We start from the raw sequence: 25,674 nt of genomic DNA, 5'->3' as shown, positions 1-25,674 counted from the left end.
CACCCCCGCTGTCTTCCAAAGGCTGATGTACGACATCTGCAACCTACTCGACTGCTTTGTGATCATTTATTTAGATAACATTTTAATTTATTCCCAAAGCCCCGCCCAGCATGCAGGGCACGTCCACCATGTCCTGCAACACCTCCGTGAGCATGGTCTCTACACCAAGCTAAAGAAGTGTGCCTTTGACTTAACAGCAGTCAAGTTCCTTGTCCACATCATCTCCCCCCATGGGACTTGGATGGACCTGAACAAAGTCAAGGCGGTCCTGAGGTAGCAGACACTGTGAAACTGCAAGGACGTACAGCAGTTCCTTGGCTTTTCCAATTATTACCGCTGGTTCATCTCTGCCTATGCCGACGTAACCACGCCTCTGACCCAGCTCCTCCGGCCCAAAGAGCCATTTCACTGGACTCCAGAGGCAGACCATGCCTTCATCACCCTGAAAACCTGCTTCACCACCGAGCCACTCCTGCGTTACCCAGACGCTCAGCTGCCGTTCACAGTAGAGACCGACGCCTTCAGTGCTATCTCAGCGGGAGGACCCCTCCCAGCCGCTACAACCCCGCGCATACTACTTGCGGCAGCTGACCCCGCAGAGCGCAAATACACTATCTGGGAGCGGGAACTCCTGGCCATCAAGACCGCCGTCGAGTTTTGGAGGCATCACCACCGGAACATGGAGCATCTACAGACTGCTCAACACCTCACCGAGCATCAGATCTGGGGGTCCCTCTTCTTTTCCTGGTTTGACTTCCGGATCACCTACTTCCCGCAGAACCAGAACTGGAAAGCAGACGCCCTCTTCCGAAAACCAGAGTATGCTGTGCCTCTAATGGAGGAGACCCCAACTGGGCTAATCCTTGCACCCTCGGTCTTCGCTGCCACCACTACTTGCCCAACCTTGGCTGCAGACATCCAGGCTAGCCAGGCCCAAGACCTGAGCTCAGTAATGCCTCCTGGAAGTGCAAGACGGCCCGGCCGGGGACCTCTCTACCCGCCAAGGTCTCCTCCTGCACCGTGGGTGCCTATATGTGCCTCCGGGGTCCCTCTGAGCTGACGTGCTACACCTGACCCATGACTCCCCTCCTGCAGGGCACTTCGGCTAACACAAGACCCTGCACCTGCTCACGCGGGAGTTCTGGTGGCCTCGCGTCTGTGCCGACGTGGCTTGCTATGTCAGTTCCTGTGAGGTCTGCCAGTGGGCCAAGGATGTACCGGCCAAGCCCGCAGGGCTTTTGCATCCCCTACCCATGCCTGCAGGACCATGGGACACCATCTCCCTGGACTTTATCACCGAGCTTCCCAGGTCCAAGGGGCACACTTGCATCCTGGTGATGGTGGACCTCTTCACCAAGATGGCTCACTTTGTTCCATGTCCCAAGCCGCCCACGGCTCCTGAAATAGCCCAGCTCTACCTCCAGCACGTCTTTCGCCTGCACTGGCTTCCGGCACACTTGATCTCAGACGGAGGCCCCCAGTTCAGCTCCCGATTCTGGCAAGCCCTGCACTCCAGCTTAGGCACCCAGGTGCATTTGTCCTAGGCGTACCATCCCCAAACGGACGGGCAGATCGAAAGCACCAATGCCACGCTGGAACAATAACTGTGTTGTTACACCAGCTACCAGCAGGATGACTGGGCCGCCTTGCTACCCCTGGCCGAGTTTGCCTACAACGCCATCCATACGCCCATGCGACAGACACCATTTGCTGCCACCTATGGGTACCACCCTCACTTCTTCCCCGCAGTCCTGCCCCCCACAGCAGTCCCTGCTGCTGATGTGCACCTGCAGGAACTCTGGGCTCTCCAGAGGCCTAAAAGACAGCTGACAATGAAAGCAACAGGTGGGGTTCCCACTGAAGCCTGGGGACCACATTTGGCTCTCCACCCATTACCTGCGTCGGCCAGTTTGTGATTCTGCATTGGTGACGGCTCCTGCTTGACTTCCTGGACTTTAACATTTGACTGGCTTTGGACTCCTGCCTGCCTGCACCATGAGGACATGACACGATCCAGATTACTCTGGAGATCATCCACCAAGGCGACCAACACCATCTCCATCCCATGGAAAGGACGAAAGCCGGACTGGAAAGGGTCCAGCATGTCAGTTTCCTCCAAGCAGGTCTGGAGCTGTGTCGCCACCATCTTCTCCACTACCCAGGAATGGTAAATTCAATACTGGGCGGTAGTTAGTAAGGACCTTAGGGTCCAACTATGGTTTTTTCAGGAGAGGGCAGACCACTGCCTTCTTAATACTCAATCCTCATCAGAATTCCAAAAACACACAAGTGCATCTAGAAGTGATCAATATTCCAGAAAACATAAACATCAAACTATTATACAATCTTCGAAGTAATTAACTACAGGCACACAAAGTCCATGAAACATGGATCTTGAAACTTGAATTGCTATATAAAATCTCCATGATTGTTTGTTGTAAAATCTTGAAGACAGACAGTGACCTGATATGCCATTCCAGACATAAGAATTTTTCTGATGTCCTTCTTTAAAGTTGTGTTGTAAGTAACTGACCTGGAACCAATGCTTTCAGATAAGAAAGTACAGCAGTAGCAATCACTTCCCCAGAGCGTACTGCTTTCCAAAAACTTTTCAAGGCCATCATAAGATTCTCTATAGCTGCAGATCTAACCAGTGCAGGAGAAGTGGGTGGGTGGTTCCCTCTAAGCTGAGTTAGTGTGAGCTAGCTCACAGATTTTTAGCTTCCAGCTCACACATTTTTGTCTTAGCTCAAGAAGGATGACCCCAGAGCACACTAATGTATGCAGTAACTCACAACTTTTAATGCCAGTGGCTCACAATTTTAATACCAATAACTCACAAAGTAGAATTTTTGCTCAGAAGACTGCAGCTTAGAGGGAACATTGTGGATGAGTAAGCAGCTTAGATGGACTGTAGTACTACTAGATAGAGCTAGTGCAGGGCAGGAGAGGCCATTGTGATTGAGTTGTTGCTGCCTTGATCATAGGTCTGGTAGAACATCTCCATTTTACAGGCTCTACAGAACTGCATTAAATTCTGAAAGACCCAGATCACATGAGGGATGGCATTCTGCCAGGTCAGCACCAGAGCTGAAAAGGCTGTGGTTGAGACTAGGTGGACATCTTTGGGGCTGGGGACAACCAGTAGATGTTGAGCAGGAAAGCGCAGGCCCTTTAGAGGCTATACAGAGAGAGGCAGTCCTGAAGATATGTTGGTCCCAGTCAGAATAGCACTTTAAATGTAAGAACCAAGACTTTGAACTTGATCTGGAATTCAACTGGGAGCCAATGCAGTTGGCAAAGCAGCTGGCAAAGAAACCAAATTAAAAACTACCAGAGAACAGGCGTTCTCTACAAAGGCCCCCCAATGGTGGAATCAACTGCCGGAAGAGGTGCGGGCCCTGGGGGATCTTAACCAGTTCCGTAGGGCCTGCAAAACTGCCCTCTTCCAGCTAGCTTTTTAAGACAGAACTCCTGATAATATCAATAACACTGAGCCATCTTATACATAATTTGATTGTACCATAATGTCATACTGTTTTATTGGTTTTATTGTTAAATTATTAATTATATTATATACTGTTTTATTGTATCATGGTTTTACCATGTCTTGTTAGCCACCCTGAGCCTGCCTAGGCGGGGAGGGAGGGGTATAAATAAAAGTTTATTATTATTATTATTAAAGCACCAGATGTTGGAGTGCTCTTGGGGTGTGTCCCCATAATGACTGGCATCATTGAATGAAAATATTTTTGCACAAGCATATGACCTGGGCAGAAGGTATTTGAAAATGTGGCTTCTGTATTTTACCTCTACCTTGAGTCATTGAGATTTGTTATAAAATCATTTTTAATTGGTCCTATTTTTAGTATTTATTGCATTACTAGGAGCTAATGTGATATATACATGTTTGACAGCTGAGAAAGGCCAAATGGGCCAAAACTTGTATGGTGTTGGTCACATATGCTTTCTGTTTGAGATTTTATAATTTTTATTGATTTTAACTATAAAAAGAAAAAGCATAAGCATAGATACAGAAGCATTAAAGAGGGGGATGGGTGGATGCAGAGTGGGAGACCAGAAACAAAGAAAAATGCAAATATATCAGTTACATTTCTACCTCCAAATGAAATACCCAATTCTTTCTACCTGCAAGTATTAAATTTTCCCCTTATATTTTACCATCTTTATCTTTCATTATACACTCTTTACTAAACTATTACTTAAAGTACAAGTCTATATCCTTCTTCAGCACATTTAAGTATAAAAAAGTCAGAGACGTCTCAACACAGAACTAACTGGCTAAGCTTAACCATATTAAAAATACAGACTAACTTGTTATTTTAACAATGTTGTCATTAAAATGAGCATAAGAAACAAATATCTTTATCCTTCTAACTTATTTCAAATGGAAAGAAAAAGAAATCAGATTTAAAATATCATAAAACATAGAGAGATAAAAAAGTAATAAGCAGAAAAAAACACAGTAATTTATCTGTCTCAGTATAAACAATTTCTCCAAACAAAGAGCAGATCTACCAGATTACAGAATAATTGTGTTTTCTGCCTTCTTAAAAATTAATCCAAGTTAACTATTTATTTATATAAAATTCTTTTCAAAACTTTTCAATCCTTTAACTCTTATATCCATATTGCTCTAGGAGGAACAACTTAATATGTCCCCAAAATCTCACTTGGCCTTTTAAAATCGCATGTCAGTTCTTGTTGAGAGTTCCATATCCAATTACCCACAGAGAGAAAAACAGTTTAAAAACCCTTCTTCCTGAAAGTTTTCCACGGCTTGATTTTTTTGTGAGATATACCTTCTCTCTCCTTATTGCAGTCATCCCTCTCGATAAAAATAGTAAGAATCCCACGCCACTTGTTCCTCTCGAAAAAACTTCAATCAGTCTCGATTTCCGGTTCTTCTTTTTAACTGCACAATAAGGTTCCATTTTGGTTTTCTTCTGTTCGTTTCCCAGCGGATCACTCTCCATTTCCAATTCCACAGATGTTACCTTTAACACTCTGCTCATGTAGATTTGAGATTTCACTAGCTTTCAACATAAAAAATCCCATTTGCTTTTTATCAACTCTGTTAATGAACCAAGGCCTTGCTTTAGAAAAGTTATGGTATCCATTGTATCTTTTTCATAAAACATTTTGCTTGGTAATGCCATTCTCTGCCATATAACTCAGTCTATTAATCAAAGTTGAAAAGTAACTCAGAGACCCAGTTAGTCTGTCTCTCCAAATCTCCTCCAGCCGTGTGTTTTGATTGTTGCCATTTCAGTTGCACTCAGGCAGCAAAGACAAATCTCTCTAAAACATATCTCGTTTTTGTTCAGACCATATTATAGCCAGATAATAGTCTCATTAACACATATTCAATTATAATCCGGGTCGATTTGAGTATCTATATTCAGTCTAATTCAAATTGTTGCCAATGCTCAAAGTTGTTCTTTGTCTTTTTGAAGCCTCATTTACGGGAAAGTATGTGTGTGTGGGGGAATTCGCCTCTTTCCCTTCCTTTGAACTGTCCCATTTGTTGTTATGTAAAACGACCCATTAGCCAGTGGTATTGAAAACAAACTTACTTGCCGAGTAGAATTGCTGTGCTTGAGGTAGGAAAGCGATGCATCAGAAGCTTGTTTAGAGGAAAAAGTGCAAGAGGTTGGGTGTTCACCTTTACTGCCATGATGGTGATCATGGCAGCGGAGCCTCAGGGCATACAAGAAGGACAGGAAATGTCGAAAGGAAATCCCTTCAGGGTCTCCCAGGAAATGCCATGTCTGTAGCACCTCTCCAACTGCCTGATTCAGGGGGGCCGCTAGAGACAAGCTCTGCTGACCCCCACTGAGCTCAAGGTGACACAACTCGGAAGTCCCTCTGTTTGATACCTATGTGGGATTTTATTCCGTTATGAGGCTACTAGGAGGTCTATGTAGTACAGAGAACAACTGCTAACTTTCAAAATTATAAAGAATTTATTAAAAATGAAATATCCACACACATATTCAGCACAATAACAGACTAAGGAATCCAAAAGAAAGGTGTAAACACTCAAATCCCCTGTCCCTCACTCTGTACATGCCTGGCTAATTTTATTCTTTGGGATATGCTTTAACTTAGAAGTTACACAATACTAAAAGCTTCTCATTACCTTGGTGTCTTTGTTCAGGCAACCAGCCTGCCACATGGCAGTGGCAGCCTTCATCAGGAACCCAAGTGTGCAAGCTCCTTCTCCCTAGATGAAATCAGCCAGAGAGAGCTTTCACCTCTATGCCAAAGGGTTTTATTTTCTCTATTTGCCCATCCAGCCTTTCCTGAGATCTCCAGAAACATATACATTCTAACATCTTAAACCTTCTGTCCACTCTGTCTCTGTCTGCTCCTAGGTGTCAGTTTCTAGCCAGAGGTGTGAACTGACAATTTCATTTTTACTGGCCAGGGGACATTTATAAAGCACTGCTGGGTGAGACTAGAAACTGACTTCTCCGGCGGAGAGAATCTGCACCCTCCCCAAAACTAAAACTGAAGATTTTGTACAGCATGAACCTCCAAAGTAAAACACATATATCCACAGGGCCCACAAGAGTCCTTCATTGGGTGAATAAGAAGATAAGAGAAGCCATGTTGGATCAGGCCAATGGCCCATCCAGTCCAACACTCTGTGTCACACAGTGGCAACATTTTTATATCTATATATCTATATCTATATCTATCTATCTATATCTATCTATCTATCTATCTATCTATCTATCTATCTATCTATCTATCTATCTATCTATCTATCTATCTATCTATCTATCTATCTACACACACACACACACACACACACTGTGGCTAATAGCCACTGATGGACCTCTGCTCCATATTTTTATCTAAACCCCTCTTGAAGGTGGCTATGCTTGTGGCCGCCACCACATGTTAATCACCCTTTGGGTGAAGAAGTACTTCCTTTTATCCATTTTAACCTGTCTGCTCAGCAATTTCATCGAATGCCCACGAGTTCTTGTATTGTGAGAAAGGGAGAAAAGTACTTCTTTCTTTACTTTCTCCATCCCATGCATTATCTTGTAAACCTCTATCATGTCACCCCGCAGTTGACGTTTCTCCAAGCTAAAGAGTCCCAAGCGTTTCAAACTTTCTTCATAGGGAAAGTGTTCCAGCCCTTTAATCATTCTAGTTGCCCTTTTCTGGACTTTCTCCAATGCTATAATATCCTTTTTGAGGTTCGGCGACCAGAACTGCACACAGTACTCCAAATGAGACCGCACCATCGATTTATACAGGGGCATTATGATACCGGCTGATTTGTTTTCAATTCCCTTCCTAATAATTCCCAGCATGGTGTTGGCCTTTTTTATTGCAAACGCACACTGTCTTGACATTTTCAGTGAGTTATCTACCACGACCCCAAGATCTCTCTCTTGGTCAGTCTCTGCCAGTTCACACCCCATCAACTTGTATTTATACCTGGGATTTCAATGAAAGATTACATATTTTTGTCAGGAGATCCACAAGTTCAACTTTGAGTTCTTTCAGAATTCTTGGATGTATGCCATCTGGACCTGGTGACTTATTAGTTTTTAATTCGTCAAGCAGTTGTAGGACCTCCTCTCTTGTCACCTCAATCTGACTCAGGTCTTTCAACACCCCTTCCAAAATTAGTGGTTCTGGAGTGGGCAAACACTTCTCATCTTCTACAGTGAAGACGGAGGCAAAAAATGCATTCAGCTTCTCAGCCATTCCCCTATCCTCCTTCAGTAATCCTTTTACCCCTTGGTCATCCAAGGGCCCCACTGCCTCCCTGGCTGGTTTCCTGCTTCTAATATATTTGATGAAATTTTTATTGTTGGTCTTTATGTTTTTTGCAATATGCTCCTCATAGTCCCTTTTTGCCTGCCTGATCACAGTCTTGCATTTGATTTGCCACAGCCTGTGTTCTCTTTTATTAATCTCACTTGGACTAGCTTTCCACTGCTTAAAGGAGTCCTTTTTACCTTTTACAGCTTCCATTACTTTGTTTGTTAACCATGCAGGCCTTTTCTTATACCTGTTTGTGCCTTTCCTAACTTGTGGTATATATTTTATCTGAGCTTCTAGGACTGTAGTTTTAAATAGCCTACAAGCTTCCCCAAGGGTTTTGACTGTATTTACCTTTCCTTTCAGTTTCCTCTTCACATGCCTTCTCATCTCAGAGAATTTTCCCTTTTTAAAGTTAAACGTGGTTGTGCTAGTCTTTTGAGGCAACTTCCTATTTATACAAATGGTGAAATCAATAACCTTATGGTCACTGCTCCTAAGCGGTGCAATCACTTTTACATCTCTCAGCAAGTCTTGGGCATTACTTAGGACCAAATCCAGGATCGTCCCGCCCCTGGTATGTTCTGTGACCATCTGCTCCATAGCACAGTCATTAAGAGCATCTAGAAACTCCCGTTCAAACAATTTTATTAGTAACATACGGTAGTATATTCAATTTCTTACATCATTAATAACTACTTTTTTCCTCTATCCCATATGTTATTTTCTAACCACCCCTCCCCCCATTACTTGACCCCCGCCGGTGTACTATACTTAAAATATTAAAGGTACACTTAATTAATAAGAACCAAAATTCATATCCTCCTCCATCTTATACTTAATCATTATCAAAAAATTGTCTAATGTCCTTTTATTTTCCACTCTTTTTCTACGTATCTTCTGAACTTTTTCCACTGCATCTTAAATACTTCTAAATCATAGTCTCTTAAGGTTCTTGTTAACTTGTCCATTTCACTCCATGTCATAACTTTTACAATCCAATCCCATTTCTCTGGTATTTTTTCTTGCTTCCACAACTGTGCATATAATGTCCTAGCAGCTGAGAGCAAGTACCAGATTAAAGTCCTATCTTCTTTTGGAAATTTTTCCATTTGTAATCCCAACAGAAAAGTCTCTGCAACTTTATTAAATTCATATCCCAAGATCTTAGAAATCTCTTGTTGAATCATCTGCCAGTACTTTTTCGCTCTTTCACAAGTCCACCACATATGGTAGAAAGAACCTTCATGCTCTTTTTACATTTCCAACATCTGTATGTCATCTTATTATTCATCTTTGCCAACTTTTTAGGAGTCATGTGCCATCTATACATCATCTTAAAACAGTTTTCTTTGATACTCTGACATGTTGAGAGTTTCATAGAATTCTTACACAAATATTCCCATGTATCCATCTGCATTTCTTTATTTACATTAATTACCCACTTAATCATTTGAGATTTCACTACTTCATCTTCCATAGACCATTTTAAAAGTAACATAAATTTTTGAAATTAATTTTTCATTATCTCCAAGTAGAACTTTTTCCATTTCCATTTGTTCTCGTCTTATTCCTTCGGTTTTAAGATCACTTTCCACCAAACTCTTTATTTGTTGCATTTGAAACCAATCATACTTATAATTCAGCTCCTCAGCAGTTTTCAACTCTATTTTACCAGTTTGTATTTTAATAGTTGATTGTATGACATCCATTTTCCTTCTCCTAACTCAGCTGTTATTTTTATTACTTCTGCAGGCAGTATCCATAGTGGTTTTCTCTCATCACCATATTTTTTATATTTCATCCAGATACTTAGCAAGTTATTTCCTATGTAATGGTGAGAGAAGAAAGCATCCATCTTTTTCTTCCCATAGCACATATAAGCGTGCCAGCCGAATTTATTTCCATGACAGTTTTTTATTCAATAGCATCACCCAATCTTTTATCCACACCAGACAAACTGCTTCATGATATAGTCTTAAATCTGGTAATTGAAATCCTCCTCTTCTTTAGCGTCTGTTAAAACTTTCATTTTAATTCTTGGTTTCTTTCCAGCCCATATAAATTCTGAGATCTTCCTTTGCCATTTATTAAATTGTTTGCTGTCTTTCACAATCGGGATAGTTTGGAATAGATACATTATTCTCGGCAAAGTGTTCATCTTAATTGCAGCTATTCTCCCAAGCAATGACAAATTAAGCTCGTTCCACTTTATCATATCTTCATCCATTTTACGCCATAACTTTTCATAATTATTTTTAAACAAATCAATGTTCTTCATTGTTATTTCCACACCCAAATATTTTACTTTAGAAGTAACCTCACATCCGTTAGCTTCTGCAGTTCCTTTTGTTTATTTACTTGCATATTTTTACATAAAAGTTTTGATTTTTCTCTATTAACATGAAGTTCTGCCAATTCTCCAAAATTTTGTATTTTAGCTAACAACAAAGGTGTTACTTGTATAGGATTTTCATTTATAAACATTATGTCATCTGCAAATGTTCTATATTAAAAGGTAAATCCTTTAATTCTCATTCCTTCTATTTCTTCATCATCTTGAATTTGCATCAATAAGATTTCAAGAGTCATTATAAACAACAATGGCAAAAGCGGACAACCTTGTCTTGTGCCTTTGCTAATTTTCATTTCATCTGTAAGATCTGCATTTATACATAACGTTGCATGTTGTTCATTCTTTATCATTCTTACAAAGTTTTCCCCCAACTTTATTTTTTCCATAACTGCAAACATAAAATCCCAGTTCAGGTTATCAAAAGCTTTCTCTGCATCCACAAAAAATAATGCAACTTCCTTATGTGGATGTCTTTCATAATATTCTACAATATTTACAACAGTTCTAATATTGTCTCTTATTTGCCTTTTGGGGAGAAAACCCGCTTGATCTTTCTTTATAAAATTTATTAAATATTGTTTAAGCCGTTCTGCCAGGATTCTTGTGTATATCTTATAATCATTATTTAATAATGAGATTGGTCTATAATTCTTTACATTCATGACATCTCTATCTTCCTTTGGAATCAACGAGATTACAAAGATAAGATTGAATGGGAAAATACCCAATACATGGAGAGAGCATCTAGAAACTCAATCTCTTTCTTTCGACCTGAACACATATTGACCCAATCAATCTGCGGGTAGTTAAAATCACCTATTACGGCACAGTTTTTACGTTTAGCCACTATCTTTAATCCTTTGTTTGAAGGTGCGAACAAACCTGGAAAGTATTTAGCCTGGCAATTGAAGAGAAAGAAAGAAAATAAAATTATTAATAAAATTGTGGCTAATAGAGAAGATAGAAGATATTGGATTTATATTCTGCCCTCCACTCTGAAGAGATTCAGAGCAGCTCACAATCTCCTTTACCTTTCTCCCCCACAACAGACACCCTATGAGGTGGGTGGGGCTGAGAGGGCTCTTATAGCAGCTGCCCTTTCAAGGACAACTCTGCGAGAGCTATGGCTGACCCAAGGCCATTCCAGCAGCTGCAAGTGGAGGAGTGGGGAATCAAACCCGGTTCTCCCAGATAAGAGTCCGCACACTTAACCACTACACCAAACTGGCTCTAATGGAAAAGAGATAGTAGACCAAGAAGGAATAAAAAGGGAATTTTTCAAATATTATGCAAATTTATTTAAAGGTGTGAAAATAAAAAAAAAATGGAGGAGTATTTACAAAATATTAAAATAGCACCCTTGACTGAATATATGAAAAGGATTTTGAATGATCCAATAGAAAAAATTGAAATTGAAGCAGCAATCAATGTAATGAAAGTGGGTAAGGCTCCTGGGCCGGATGGATATACAGCTAAATTTTATAAAACCTTTAAAGAAGCGATAGTACCAAAATTGCAAAAATTGATGAATACGATAAGAACAAAAGGGAAAATTCCAAATACTTGGAAAGAAGCTGTAATCTCATTGATTCCTAAAGAAGATAGAGATGTCACAAATGTAACGAATTACAGACCAATTTCACTATTAAACATTAACTATAAGATATATACAAGAATCTTGGCAGAACGACTCAAACAATATTTGATTAATTTTATAAAGGAAGATCAAGCTGGATTTCTCCCTAAAAGGCAAATAAGAGATAATATAAGAACAGTTGTAAATATTGTAGAATATTATGAGAAACATCCAGAAAAAGAGGTGGCATTATTTTTTGTGGATGCAGAGAAAGCCTTTGATAATTTGAACTGGGACTTTATGTTTGCAGTAATGGAAAAGATAAATCTTGGAGAACATTTTATAAGAATGACAAAAGCAATATATATGGAACAACATGCAAAGTTGTGTATAAATGCAGATCTTACAAATGATATCAAGGTGAGCAATGGTACAAGACAAGGATGTCCGCTTTCACCATTGTTGTTTATAATGACTCTTGAAATTTTGCTAAGGCAAATACAAGATGATAAAGAAATAGAAGGACTGAAAATCAGAGGATTCTTTTATAAATATAGAGCATTTGCGGATGACATTATGTTTATAACTGAAAATCTGATACAAGTGATACCTTTGTAGTTAGCTAAGATAAAAAAATATGGAGAAATGGCAGGACTTTACATAAATAAAGAAAAATCGAAATTTCTTTGTAAAAATATGCAACTAAATAAACAGAAAGAACTGCAGAGTCTGACGGGGTGCAAAGTTACCTCTAAAGTTAAATATTTGGGTTTAGAGATAACAAGAATATTGATTTGTACAAAAACAATTATGAAAAGTTATGGCATAAGATGGCTGAAGATATGGTGAAATGGAATAAACATAATTTGTCTTTGTTGGGTAGGATTGCTGCAATTAAGATGAACATTTTGCCAAGAATAATGTATTTGTTTCAAACTATTCTGATTGTGAAAGACAGTAAACAATTTAATAAATGGCAAAGGAAGATTTCAGAATTTGTATGGGCTGGGAAAAAACCAAGGATCAAGATGAAAATTTTAACAGATGCCAAAGAGAGGGGAGGATTTCAGTTTCCAGATTTAAGATTATATCATGATGGAGTTTGTTTGGCATGGATAAAGGATTGGGTGATGTTGTTAAATAAAAAAAAATTTAATGCTGGAAGCTCATGGAAACAAATTCGGCTGGCATGCTTATATGTACTATGGGGGAAAAAAAGATGGATGTTTTTTTTTTTCTCACCATTATATCAGAAATAATTTCTTAAATACATGGATAAAGTACAAGAAATATGGTGATGAAAGAAAGCCATTATGGATAGTGTGACGGAACCGGCCCGATTCTGCCTTCAGACCCGGTCCCGTCAACTCCCTATTGAGTCGCCAACTCCTGGAGGGAGCTATTTCTCCTCCTGCCACTTGGGCTCGCTGCCACCACCTGCTCAGTCTAGGGGTTCAGATTGAGAGGAACAGGACTCCCAATCCCCCTCTCCAGCTATGAGGCCAGGCCTCAAGGCCCTCTGCCACCCAGTACTTGGGTATCACAGAGACCACAGCACTTCTTCGGGGAACCCCTGGAGGATTGGCACCTTATCCAACTGCATGCCTTCCCCCTTCCCTGGGCCCCCCTTCTTAAAGTAGCGTGGTCTAAAGCAGTTGGGGATCTATGTGGTACAGAGTTTGACTGCCAGCATTCCAAACAGTAAAAATATTTAATTAAAAGAGAAAAAGAAAAGAAAAGAAGAACAAAACAAAAACAGTTGCATATAAACAGTTGCACAGCACCTGAATTGCAACCAGAGGACAAATAAAGGTGGATTTAAACACATCTGCTCATCCCTGGTGTAAACTGGCTCTACCTTATGAATGACTGCCTTGGGTTCTTTTCCTCTTGAGTAGGCCTATCCCACAGGCAGGAGCCCCCATGCTCACAACCTCCTCCTTTGAGCGCCAGCTGAGGACTGCCTCTCTTCCTGCCTAACTCACATACCAAGAACAAAAGAACTTCCTGCCGCTCTAGGAGGCTTTCCCCCTAGAGTTGTTGGTTTGGCTCTGGAAGGGAGGGGGGGATGAAAGGAGGGCTAGGCCCCAAAGCCTGCTTAGCAGTTTCATGTTCCCTCCCAACTAAGATGGCGTTTCTCCACAGATAGTACCAGCAGAAGTAATAAAAATAACGGTTGAATCTGATGAAGAGAGAGGGTTGTCATATAATCAGTTACTAAAGATGCAAGGTGGCAAAACTGAACTGAAATCTGCTGAAGAGCTGAACAATAAGTATGATTGGTTTCAAATGCAACAAATAAAAAGCTTGATGGAAAATGATATTAAATCTGAAGGAATTAGACGCGAACAAACAGAAATGGAAAAGGTTCTGCTTGGAGATAATGAAAAATTAATATTGAAAATATATAAATTATTGTTGAAATGGTCTACAGAAGAAGTAGTAGTAAAACCTTAAATGATTAAATGGGCAATTAATGTAAATAAGGAAATACAGATGGATACATGGGAATATCTTTGGAAGAACTCTATGAAAATATCAGCATGTCAGAGTATTAAAGAGAATTGTTGCAAGATGATGTATAGGTGGTATATGACTCCTAAAAAACTGGCAAAGATGACTAAAAAGATGTCCGATAGATGTTGGAAATGGAAAAATCAGGAAGGTTCTTTTTATCATATGTGGTGGACATGTGGAAGAGCGAAAAAGTTCTGGCAGATGATACAACAAGAAATATCGAAAATTCTGGGATATGATTTCAAGAAAGTAGCAGAGACCTTTCTGTTGGGATTACAAATGGAAAAATTTCCAAAAGAAGATAGAACTTTAATTTGGTACTTGCTCTCAGCTGCTAGGACATTGTATGCGCAGTTGTGGAAGCAAGAAAAAATACCAGAGAAATGGGATTGGATTGTGAAAGTTTTATCGTGGAGCAAGATGGATAAACTAACAAGAATCCTAAGAGAATATGATTTGGAAGTGTTTAAAAGGGAATGGAAGAAATTTAGATGTTATGTAGAGAAAGAATGGAATGTAAAAAGACATTGGACAATTTTTTAATAATGATTAAATATTAGAAAAAGGTAGAATTTAGATTTTTATAGTTAAAGGTACCTTTATAAGTTAACTTTAAGTATATAACTTCGGTGGGAGTCTAGTAATGGAGGGAGGGGAGATTAGAAAATATCATATGGGTTAGAGATAGAGACGATATAAATGGATATTGTTACCATATGTTATCAATACAATTCTTTAAAAGAAACTCTGGGTGGGCCGGTTCTGGCCTGTGGGATGGACATTTGACACCCACACTGTATAAAGTTCTGTTAATATTATCAGAGTAGAATTACTGACACCACAGCAAAGCACAAATTTTTCTCTTGGCAGTCTCAGAATTCAGGTCTTCTGACTGCTAAGCTATAGCAGGCCAGTGATAGGGCAATGTGCTGTTGTCTGTTCCTGAGTACATGTCTATACATGTATCCAGGCCTCAGATTCAGTGGGAGCTCGCAGGAGCACAGCTCCTGAACCTTTTTGAGAGTTCCACTTCCTCCTTCTGAGAGTTCCACCTCCTTGTCCATTGAATAGTATGTGCAGCTGCATAACAATCCCTGGATGAGCACCACCACCTATTTTTCTACAAAACGACCCCTGCATGTATCAGTTGTGGTGACATCATAATGCCATTCCAATTGTTGTTGCCTGTTGACTGGGATTTTCCATTTATAGGCAATGTGAAGGCATCATTGATATGATACCATAATTGATATTAACAACACAGTTGCAGGGGTGTTGCCATTAGTACTGCTTCATTAACTTTACTTTCTATTTTCATGCTGTTAGTCTGCTTTTGAACTTAAATTTGTCACTCGGTTACATTGGTATTAGTCCTGGCATAGTAGGACTGGAGGATTGTCCCATTAGAATAAAACGTGATTGAGGATTGGCAACAACCAACATTTTGTGAAGTCTGTAGAGTTTAGTTCATATGAAAAGGGATGCTTTACTATTAATAATCAATACAAAGTGCATTCTAGCAAGGGTTCAAAACAGCACTTACTTAATAAGGCTGTCCATATACTTGCTCTGGAGTAAGCACCATTAAGATCCTTCTCCCACCTGCAGACATTTATCGAGGGCTCTTACTTAAGTACGCAAAAGCTCATCAGGGATTATGCTTCTTTTGTGACGCTCCTTCTCTCCCCATGGAAATATTGATGTTTATTTGAAAATGAGAAAAATCAGGGCATGTCCACTTTTCTTATTCAGAACCTTTCTGTGGCTTTCCGTGGAGTCATATGCCTGTGTCCCATGATTTGACACTTTACACCCTTCCTTAGCAGCATATAGTTTAGGTCACTCACATGAATTAATGGGATTAAGTATTCCCTGAGTATTTTTTTCTTTTTGTGGCAGAAACATAAAAGCTTGGATTTCATAGACCAGGCAAGGGTGAGATGGATGGTTTGCCTTGCTTGGTATTAGACATTTGGAGTGCAGTCCTAGAAAGAGTTATACCCTTTTAAGCACACTGACTTGCATGGACTTCAAAGGGTGTTATTTTTCTTAAGATTACACTGTTTGCAGCTTACATCTCTGTCCTAAACTTAACCTTGGGTTAGATCCAAACAGGGTTTTTTGGTGGTGAGAAAGGGAGAAATATGTCCCCCCACCTCCTCAAAAAAAAAAAAAAAGACTGTGCTGAAGGTCATGGATCCCGCATGGAAAAAAGCCATGTAGGATGGAGACTGTATTAAGGAGGGGATTTTGGTGAGACTGAGTGAAATATGTGGCTAGATCCAACCCCTTGTTAAGAATGCCAAAGTAGGTATAGACAGGGGTTTTTTTGTAGAAAAAGTCCAGCAGGAACTCATTTGCATATTGGGCCACACCCCCTGACACCAAGCCAGCCGGAACTGCATTCCTGTGTGTTCCTGCTTAAAAAAAAAAATCCGGGGTACATATAACCTTAGATCAAAGATATGTGCTACTGAAAGCTGACCATGAATGTTGTTTTGAAATCAACAGAGTTTAATTTCTTAACTTTGTTACTATTAGCTAGGGCTTTTTTTGTAAGAGGAATTCCTTTGCATACTAGGCCACACACACACACACACCCCTGATGTAGCCAATCCTCCAAGAGCTTACAGGCTAGCTCCAGGAGGATTGGCTACATCAGGGGCGTTTGGCCTAATATGCAAATTAGTTCCTGCTACAAAAAGCCCTGCTATTAGCTATAACAAATTTAAGAACATAAGAAAAGCCGTGTTGGATCAGGCCAGTGGTCCATCGAGTCCAAAATTCTGTGTCACATAGGTGCCAAAACCCAAAATTCTTTGGATTTATCCTCAAAATGTTTTTGCATCCTGTCATGTGAAGGATTCTTTGACCAGGTATCTAAAATACGAAAGGATCAGTCAAGAAAGCTCATTTGATGCATGGTTAACATGTATACTAAAATGAAAATATTTTATTTATTTATGATAAGAACACTCTAGCAATTGTGGAATTTGTCTCAATCCTTTTAGCACTTGCATTAAAATAAGTGTCTTCTGCTCAATAAATCAGTGAGCTTCTAAGAACACAAAAGAAGAAGAAAAGGAAATCATAAGGCACTAATATTGGTGGAAAACACGAATGTATATGAAAAAAATGAAACCTGAGGAGAGAAATACTTCTAAAACAGTTATTCGACTATTTGAAACTGTTTTCAAAGGCTGAATACCTTTGAATAGGAAGCTCACTTAGTAAGTAAAGGGGTACCTGAAGGAGATATCTAAACATATCTCCTTTAAAAAGAGAGAACATGCACAACCATGATTACAAATAATCTAAATAGTTGTTCAACTCCCCCTTCCCAAAGCAAAAGGAAGAAACACAGAGTAATGGCTGTGATAAAGGTAGATCTAACCAGGTATGAGGAATCATTGAAAGCTCAGTGATACAAAGGTCTGTGGAAAGAACTCTAAAGAGGGAAGGCAATAATTATACTAATAATATCAAAAAGAAATAATGCAGAAGAAACTTCTGAGAATAGCTCAAAAAATTAAGACACACACAAACACACACATCCAGAGCAGCCAAAATAAACACAGCACACACACAAAAATTTGTAATCTCACCGGAGCAATTTTCTCAGGAGAGTTGTTGAATCTAACCAAGACTAACACAGGGAAAGCAAACGTCTCTTTACTATTTATTTTACTGTGCAAAGGGCTTTAAAAAATGAATGCAAAGCAAACGGAGACTCACAGGATTTTCAAGACTGAATGCAAAACAGAGAGTTACTTTCTCACCTCTCTATTTACTGTGCAAAGGATTTTTAAAACTGAATGCAAAACAACCAGAGACTTATTTTTTTGCCACTATCTATTTTGCTGTGCAATGGAATTCTAACAAGAATTTGAAACAACGGAGGCTCTCTTACTTTTCCAAAGTTTCACAAATGCAAAGGCAGACTCAGCCAGGCTCCTGCAGAAATGTGAAGGCACTCACCTTCCAAAAAACAAGCCCTTTCCCAGCTTCTTCTAGCTTTCCCAAGTGGAAAGGCACATGGTTCCTGCTGGGACTGGGGCTTCCCTGCCCGCCAGCTGGCTGGCGGAGGGAAAGCACCTGCAAAACTAGGACCTGGGGACCTGGCAAGCCTAGGAGTCAGGCAGTTAGCCATCTTTAAAAGTGCCTGTTTTCTCCAAGCCACTCGATTGAAGAAGCAGGCTTGGAGCAGCAGGCACTTCAACAGACAGTCTCTCAAATGCCTGCCTCCTCTTCAAGTCAGCCAGAACGCTCTGCAAACCAGCAGGAATGTTTCCAAAGCCAGCAGGAACTGCATTCATGTGTGTTCCTGCACAAAAAAAGCCCTGTGTTTAATACCCATCTTGAGCAGAGCGTCTATTTGCCCAGTCCTCTTGTTATGGCATTTTCATAAGTTCCAAATTTGGAAAATGATATTACTAAAGCAGGTGCTGAATACTGTTAATAGACACCTAACTAGAATAAAGTGACACATGAACTGGATTAAAGTGATTGGATTGGGGCAATACCTATGAATAGCAGCAAACTAGCATACAAATAAAAGACTGTTTTCGCACACAGCTCACCTCGCAGTCACAATCCTGTTCCCTCCACAGCGTCTGGTCGGATTTCCCACCATCTGCGTCGAAGTTACACGAAGTGCCGCAGCTTTTGCATAGCAAACGTAAACCGCTAAAACCCAGTTTACGTTTGCTACGCAAAAGCCACGGCACTTCCTGTAATTCCAGCGCAGATGGTGGGTAATCCGACAGACACTGCGGAGGAAACAGAATTGTGACTGCGAGGTAAGCTGTGTGCGAAAAAGCTTAAAGAGTTAACACAGAGATGTGAAAACTAAGTTTGAGTCCAGTGGCACCTTTAAGACCAATGAAATTTAATTCTGGATGTAAATGAGAACTGAGTGACAGCGTTTGTAGGGAGATAAGAGCCCAATATCTCTGTTAAGCTCTGGAAGTTCCATTCTCCTGAGTGTTGTAATAACTTGTAATTCAGCAATCACCCCATTCCAATCTGTTTCTGAAATTCTTTTGCAATAAAACATTTACTTTGAGGTTCTCCACTAAGTACCCTGCAAGGTTGAAATGTTCTCCTACAGGTTTCTCAGTTTTGTGATTCTTGATGTCAGATTTGTGTCCATTTATCCTTTGGTGTAGGGTTTGACCTGTTTGCCCTATGTAGAGAATTGAAGGGCACTGTTGGCATTTAATGGCATATACGTTAGAAGATGAGCAAGTGAATGAACCTGAGATGTAGTTGATGTTAGGTCCAGTGATTCTGTTGTCTGGGTATATGTGGCAGCAAAGTTGTCATCTGGGTTTATTGCAAGCTCTGGTACCAGTGTCTATGTAATTACTGTAATTCTGCAGAGCCTGCAAAATGGAGCTGTTCTGCCAGGCTTTCAGTTGAGGCAATGGATGTCCATTGTGGCCTCCCCTGCTGTCAGCTTAGCTTAGTGAGCTTAATATACCATGACAGTGCTCAGAAGGCTTCTAGTTGTGTGTTACCTTAATGGTACTTCTATTCTGGTTTTAATATGAATTTGAAATTTTAATCACCTGAATTTTAAACCCTGTAAACTGCCCTGAGCCTGCTTTGTGGGGAGACTGGGATATAAATAAAAGTAAATAAAATAGATGTGAGTGAGGAGTAAAGATTGGGGGGCTGTCTGTGTGCAATAAAATGTTTGTTCCCTGTATATGTGAAAGAGAACTGTCATTATCCAGTAGAGGTTGTAAGCTGCTGCTGATGCATAGGACTATTTTTGAGTTGAGAGCTATGGGTGACCACTAGTGGTGTTCTGTTATTGTCTCTTTCAAGCCAAAGCCAGAATGGTACCGAGAAAATCCTTTGCAAGAAAGACCCAAAAGAAATAATATTGCTTCAGATCAACATGGCTACCCTCCTGAATATATTTTAATGTAAGTAGAGTAAGTTTTATATTTGATAGCTTCTATTCAGTATGTTATGTAATATTTTATATTCATTGATGCATTTGCATGATTTGGCCTTTTAATGTTATGTTGTAGCTTTGGACTAAATTGCAATTTTGGTGAATGACATTATGATTGATGGGTGACGACAGACACCAGGACTCTGTGGGCATGGTAGTTGGTGTTATGTAACCTCTTTCCCCCACCCCAGTGCTATTATTGTACTTTTGACTTTGCTACTGGGACAATACTTTAACTAACAAAAATTCTAGAATAATGGCAGCCATCTTAGCTAGATCTAGGAATGCCTTGCCCACTGGACTTTATCCCAAGCACTGAAAAGGAGTAGGCAATCTATTCCAAACGGCTTCTTGTCTGTTGTAATCCTGCTCTGGTTTCATCTTAATTTTGACAGGCATTTATGGAAAAATAGCTATGGAAGCTCAGCTTTTCCCTGTGCTATCAGTACTTCAATAGTGAGGAAAATATATATGTATATATAACACTGAAAGAATAATGGCAGTTTTAATGGGAAATTCATTGGAACAGATAATGTAAGGACAACACATAATTAGACCCAGAAGATCACATCAGTGTTTCACTAGTCTGATGAAAAAAAAGGGAGGGAGAAAGAGAGGTTTCAGATGCTGGAACATTTCAGCTAGTCCTAAAATCTGTGCTAAGTGAGAGTGCAAGGGGAAAAAAAATCACAGATATTTTGGTCCCTATTTGAGGGCATTCTTCTCACTGTGAATAATGTGACACCTGAAGAGTCTGACGCACTGGTGATATTAAAAAGGATGAGAGGAGGCTATCCACACATTGCCATGTGTCATTTTATTTTGCAGTCATTGCAAAAGGAATGCACATAACTTTTAAATATGCTTTAAAGTGGTTACCTGTAAACAAGAGGAAAGCTGATAGACAAACAGGCAAACAAAAGGTATATGTAATATATGCACAACATGGATTGCCAGATTGTGCCTTATCCCTTATAACTTTGTAACCATGGAGATATTGGTTGCCTTTTGTTTTGGTTTGCTTACCCTGGAGCCTTCCCCTCTTCTTTCGAGCTAAAGGTGCTTCCACATGGGAAAAAATCTCTGCATGGGACAATGAAATGCCTGCTGTGTTCAGGGACATCCATAAGACATTGTGTTCCTTTTCCACATGACCCTCAGGACTTTCCCCTTTGATCTGGGTCAAAGTGGAAGCTCTGACCAAAAACAATACAAAGAAGTGGGTGGCACTGTATTCTACCTTCAAAATGGAAGAGCTATGGTCTGCATTTCCTTCCTTTCTTTTAGCCCTTTAATGGGCTTTTTTCCTTACAGCTGAGCAATAGAATAGCTCAGGATTGCAACTCTGCTGGGAAACAGCAAATGGGAGTTACTGGGCAGATGGGGACTCAGCAAGTCTGTTGCCGTGTCATGGGTTCTGCATGAATTCAACAGACAGAAAGGGGGAGGAGTGAAGTGTGTCAACACCATAGTCTTTCACCACTACCTTTCCTGGCTGAAAAAGCCTTTTGATTTCATAGCTTATGCTGGACATAAGAAAACTTACACCATATCAGCTGGATGATTTTTATATGCTGTTTAGCATTTGTTTTATTTAGCTTGCTATGAGCATTTATTTATCCATATTAATAAATGTTTGTCTTTAGAAATGATACTGTAATTGAAGTCTGTCATAACGCAATGCAGCAGAACTTCATTATGCTGAAGGTGAACTATTATTGAGTAAAACTAAAACTAATCAGTAAATGGGTGTTTACATAGTTCTTAAATTAAGTTCACAGTGGAAAAAAATGTAAATAAAAATGTATTTGACAATAAGAAGCTGCACTGGGAGCATTCCTTGCTATTTTATTTTACAGTAGCTGAGGCTGAAATCTTCAAATTATTTTTTTCCAGTGTAGTGGACTGAAGTAGGTGCATCTACTTTGGAGACAGCAAGCCGAAAGATGCTATTTTGACTAGACCATACAATATTTAAGTGCTGGTAACAAAGAGACAACTATCTTGAATATTTCTAGGGATTTAATAACTGACCTAAGAGATGTACAGCTCAGTCCTAAGACTTGGATGCCAGTATGCTGCTGGTTAAAATCATATGCTCTCTCTACAGAGAAAATAAATGCCAAAAAAGACCCAACCCCAAGGAACTGAGACTGCACTGGAGTCCACAATGACCTTACCCATATCCACCAATCATGGAACATCATGCCTATGCTCAGCCCATCAGCCATATATATTGTATAGCCAATTAATGCACAATGATGCTGGTATGCCATGCCACCTTCACCCACCCACAGAACTAACCAGGCAAGAAAAATGGGGTTGCATTTACCTGTAACCATTTGGACCAACTGCTCTGAGTACATCTTAAGGTCCTCTGTGGGAGAAGGCACTGATGGGTTGGCAACCATATCATCTGGGGAGGACAGTGAAGTGCTCTCTAAAGCAGCCTCTGAAATCTGGTAGAGTGCATCCATGGAGTTGGACCCAATGGGGAATCCCTCTCTCAAGGTGGTATTGCTTTGGATCTCCTCTGGATCTTGAAGGTTGTTCTGAGGTTGCCATTGGTATGAACCTTGTGCTGATCAGGGTTCCCATTGCGGTGGCATTATGAACAGAAACGGCACCTAAAGATTTTGCTGTACTGGCCATTGATTCAGCAGCTGTTGATCAGACTGTCCTTTGCTTTGCGACACCGATGGACTGAAAGGAGGTTTCTCCAAGACCTCATCCTCTGATTACTCTGGAGATCTGTCGGTGTGTCTTGCTGGCAAAGATGTTTTCAGATGTGATGCATTGATCTCAAGCCCCAGTGATGAGTCTTGACATCAAGGGGACCTCAATCTGAAAATAGGCAGTGTGGATGCTCGAGGGGAATCAGTTTGTCAGGGTCAAGGCAGGGAGGATCTATGACCTCAAGCCAATGGTGATCCTTGGCATCATTGAGATGAAGATTGTCAAGACTCCATGGTAAGACTGAATGACGTTGATGTGACAGCAATTAAGCCAGACTGTGACAGGAGTGCTTGGATTTTTTCTTGGCTTTTTTTGGTGGCTGTTTGATGCTGATCTCAGGGTGGAGGTCTGGAATTGCAGTTATGACACCAAAAGTGTTGGTGCTGAAGCCACTCAATGAATCCTTGTTCCCTTCTCCGTTTGGGCTCAATTTCCCCACGAGGGTCTTGGGGCACCAAGGGCTTTCTCCCATAACACAGCCTTAAGACTTACTGCCCTGCCCTGACTTAGAGGTAAGGCATCAGCAGGCTGGGCATGTGGCCATATTATGGCCTTCTCCCAAACACAGGAGACTGGAGTTATGGTCACTTTGGGCCATTTTTGCTCTGCACTCCCCACATTTCTTTAAAAGAGCCATCCTACCAATTTGTAGGTTGAAGTCTCTGGCTATCTTCATGGAAAAAGCTCAGTGGACTGTCCTTTGAGGCCTCATGAAGCAGTTGGAAATACATCCTCTCCTTATGGTGGCAAGAAGAGAACTGAGTAAGTAGTGCTTGTCCAACCTCTGTCATGTGGCCCTTTGGGCAAGAAAAAGGATCTCTATAGACAGAGCGGAAGGAGACCACTCCAGAGCCTAGGAACTTCTTTGAAAAACTTGGAAGCTCCTTTCTGTGGCAATCATGTAGTCTCATGTGGGACTCCATAGAAGCCACAATGGTGAACAGTGGATATACAACACCCTCCACTGTAGGGGGAATCACAGGCATGCCCAGTAGGAATCCTATACATACCAGGTCAGTTGAAAATTTGCTCATCAGACCAAATCACGAGCATGGGCCAATTATGCTGAATAACTATCCTAGCCTTGAATAATTTTGCTTAGCACCCTTCCATTCCTCGGCTGAATTCATGAGATAATTAGCATTGCCTATTGTATTTATGCCAGCAGCTCTTATTCTCTACCTCCTGCCCTGTCATGTAGCATGCAGTGTTTATCATACAACAGTAATGGCTGGAGGGTTTTTCTTCTTTGATACCTTAATTCATAGAATGATACAATTGCACATTCGCATACCACAGCAACACAATTATACAAACCAGGGCTGGTTCCAAGTTTCAGTAGGCCCTGGCCAGAGAGTTTCCCTCCTCTGGTGACTACTGTACCCCCCCCCCCCATTCACATCTCCCTTCATTCTCCTTCCCCATTACCTAACTATCTATCCTTCCCCCACAAAACATGCTCATTTTCCAGTCCTTCCAGTGCTTTCCCACCCTTCCCTGACTATGGTTTATTATGCATGCACAGCTTGCTGCAGAGAATTTCAGCAGTCAAGTCTTTAAACTTGACTTTGGATTCTATATCTGCCATATACACCGTTCTTTTTTTCTCCAGAGTATTCTGCATAAAAGGATTCATTCTCTGTAGTAAGCTGTGTGTGCAGCCCAGCCAGGCTCACTGATGGCTCCCTGCAGGCTGATGGCTCTCCACAGGTGTAGTTCTATGCTGCCTCCTCCTGCCGCCCTGTTTAAACTGGGTGGTAGGAGAGGGCAGAGTATCTGGGAGTCTTTTTTTTAATGGCAATCTAAGACTAATGATAGTCTCATATTGCTAGACTCAGGTTGCTTATTAAAAAAATTTAATTGTCAAACAATGAGGGACACATTGATGAATGATGCAAGGTACAGAATGGGCGGAAAGACCTGGATGTGGGCATGGAAGTTGCCTATAAGGGGCAGGGAAAGGGGATGGGGAAATATAATAATAATAAACTTTTATTTATACCCCGCCCTCCCCGCCTAGGCAGGCTCAGGGCGGCTAACAGGACATGGTAGAAACCATGATACAAATAAACAATAGCTAATACAGTTAACAATTTAAAGAATAAAACCAATAAAACAGTAAGACATTAAAATACAGTCGAATGGCATATAAGATGGCTCGGTATTATTGATTTTATCAAGAGTTCTGTCTTAAAAAGCTAGCCGGAAGAGGGCAGTTTTGCAGTCCCTACGGAACTGGTTAAGATCCCGTAGGGCCCGCACCTCTTCCGGCAATTGGTTCCACCATTGGGGGGCCTTTGTAGAGAACGCCTGTTCTCTGGTAGCTTTTAATTTAGTTTCTTTTGGCCCAGGGATTTCAAGAAGATTTTTTGAGCTTGATCGCAGTGCTCTCTGGGGAATGTTTGGAGAGAGGCGGTCCCTAAGGTAGGCAGGTCCTCGACCATATAGGGCTTTAAAGGTAATGACCAGCACCTTGTAACGAACCCGGTAAACAATTGGCAGCCAGTGCAACTCCCGCAGCCCAGACTGCACATGTTCCCACCGAGGCAGTCCCAGTAGCAGCCTGGCTGCTGCATTTTGCACTAGCTGCAGTTTCCGGGTTCGGTACAGGGGCAGCCCCATGTAGAGGGCATTACAGTAGTCCAACCTCGAGGTGACCGTTGCATGGATCACTGTTGCCAGGTCGCCACTCTCCAGGAAGGGGGCCAGCTGCCT

Source organism: Heteronotia binoei, chromosome 3, assembly GCF_032191835.1.
Source record: "Heteronotia binoei isolate CCM8104 ecotype False Entrance Well chromosome 3, APGP_CSIRO_Hbin_v1, whole genome shotgun sequence".
NCBI lineage: Eukaryota > Metazoa > Chordata > Lepidosauria > Squamata > Gekkonidae > Heteronotia > Heteronotia binoei.
The sequence above is the reverse complement of the archived record's forward strand: the minus strand, read 5'-3'. Positions refer to the sequence as shown.